Raw genomic sequence first — 2,812 nt, forward strand, 5'->3', positions numbered from 1 at the left:
AAAAAAATTTGTTGTATTTTCTTATCTTTTCTAAGAAGCTGTTGATCTTTCATAGACATATTTTTTGTCTAAAACCCTACACAACTCTCGTTAACCACCTGCAGTGCTGCAATGCCCTTGTGAAAAAAGACTGGAGTTCTCTGTTTAAGCTTTTAAACTAGGATTTTTTTCTTGGAGACATTGTTTCATAAAGTACCTGAAATAATTCATTAAAGAAAATGAACTGATTCAAACGTGGAATTGCATCATACATTAGAAATATAGAATTACATTCAGTATCTTAATGTTTTATTAGCGACCTACTGTACGTTTTATATATCATACATTTTTTTCACTTGAAGTTAGATGAAAGACTTAACGTTGCAGTTTCAAATCTTCTTGCCCGCCGCAACCATAGAAAACCCACCCTGCTCGAAAGTTTAATCTGTGTCAGTCAACCAATCTGAATGAAGACTGTGGGGGAATGGTGCCAGTTCATTATCATTAGTCGGCCATACCCTCCCCCCACCTCTCCTTCTTTTCTGGTTTGTTCGCGCTACCTTGGGTAAACTTTCCGATCAGAACTAATTTATGTTGCAAAAGTGAAAATCTCATGTCCTAAGCGATTTTATTGATACAATGAAAATGTTTACGATCGGCAAAAACTAATGGTGAGGAGCTGTGAACGCTTTTACCCCTAACCTTATCCAATATCGTCTAAAATTGTGTTTTTGGAACTTCAATTTCGAAATATTGCCGAACGAGGGTTCCTGAATTCCATCCCTTCAATAGTGCATTCAAAATGCGTATAAACGTTATGAAATATGGACTACAATTTCGTTTTTAAAGCTTCAATTTCGGGGAGAGCCCAGAGCGCCCCTTCCCCCCCCCCCCCCCCCTTCTCTAATATTTTTGAAGGTTGCCCAATAATGCGATTTTGGGACAATCAGTTTGAAATAATTGATGTAAGAATCCCTGAACCCCTCCTTTCCCTGAACTTTACCAAAATGGCCTACCATACGTTTTTTGGACTTCAATTTGAAAAAATTTCTGGGGGAGAGCCCCCCCCCCCTTATTGCCGGATTTTAGGTTTTTTGAAATTTGATGTCAAAACGCTTAAATATTATAATTTTAAGGCTTAAAATTTAAATCAGATTCCCAAACTGGCATTGTTAAAATCTACAACATTCATACACAAACTTTTCCTTAAGCCCGCGGGTGGGGGGGGGGGGGGTCTGAAAATATTTTCCGTCTTGAACACATCACCAAACTTGCACCCATGAGTCGAATATTAATAACAAGGCGAATTCTTGTGTGATGTAATGATTTTTGATGTAAAACAACAAAAGTCTGAGATATTAGTGAAAAAACTGACCTTTTCCCCCCTTCCATTTCAACTTTTATAGCTAAAATACAAAAACAAAGATTAATTTTTATCGCTATATTTAATTTTTACGCTTTTTGTTCGTGAGTGGAATGGAGTGTTTTTTTTTTTTTTTTTTTTTGTCTACCAAGCTTTTGGACTAATTAGTACAAAGGATGTTATGTGAATTTTCAATTCTTTATAATTCTAACTGATTAATACCTAAAATACAGGAGCCACATTTAGAAAGTTTGAATCTGAATTTTTCCCGAATTGGATTAAATTACTAAAGTATGTGTTATCACGGAATACAAGATTGGTTAAATTCCATTACATAAGTGAGAATCTTTCTTCTAAAATAAAACAATACATATATAAATCTGTACATGGGGGGATACAACGATATGTCTATTTGGGAAAAAAAAAATGGACAGTTGTATCCCTTCAAGGAACTGATATATTGCATTTGGTGCATATACAATGGTGGTAAAAAAAATTGCATCACCCGCGAAATCCAAATATTTTTAGCATTATAAGTAATTATGACGGTTCTATAACACGAATTGGCATCGGTACATTACGCAAGCTATTGCGTAAGATTGCAGCGTCCTTCTGGGGCCTCGGTAGCGCAGTTGATTGGCGCGTCATTATTGTAATCCCGAGGTGGTGGGTTCGATTCCCGCCCGTTGCCCTGGTTCTAACTTCCCTCTCTGTGCTGTTAATTCTGTCCTACACTATGTCCCTGTATTGTGCTATCTGTCATATTGGACGTGAGTTCATAAACGGGTCCTGTGTGACCGAGTACACGAACTCGAAATGTATGTTGTCAATGTCAATGAAGCGTCCTTCTAACTTTATATGAAAAAAACAGTTGAACATTCGACGCATTCATCTACGATCTGTACTTATGAGTTGCAGTGTGTCGAAATACGTTCAACTGACACCACAAAGGAAGAGGGTTGTCGTTGCATTGGTTAAAGAAGGATTGTATTCACGTTCCATAGCAAAAAAAAAAGAAACTGTTCGCAATCGACTGTTCGACTACGGAATAAGCTAAAGAGCACATGAAGCATATTAAGAAAGAGTGGCAGTGGTCGTCCACGAATATCCAATCCAGCGCAGGATAGGTATTTGATACGACTCAGTCTTCGGAACAACATGAGAAAACGAATCGGGTGTTCACTCATCTACGTCTACTGTACGAAAACGACTGTGTTGCGGTTTTGGTGACAAGTCGACCACGAAAGAAGCCATTGTTGACCAAAAAAAAAAAAAATGAGGAAACAGCGTCTAGACTGGGCAAAAGCTCATTAAGGGTGGACTGTCGATCAATGTAAATCAGTTGTGTTTTCGGACGAGTCCAAATTCAATCTGCATAGGTCCGACGGACAGCATACAGACGCCGTTTTTTTTTTTTTTGTCTACCAAGCTTTTGGACTAATTAGTACAAAGGATGTTATGTGAATTTTC

This window comes from Uloborus diversus, unplaced genomic scaffold (assembly GCF_026930045.1).
Source record: "Uloborus diversus isolate 005 unplaced genomic scaffold, Udiv.v.3.1 scaffold_455, whole genome shotgun sequence".
NCBI lineage: Eukaryota > Metazoa > Arthropoda > Arachnida > Araneae > Uloboridae > Uloborus > Uloborus diversus.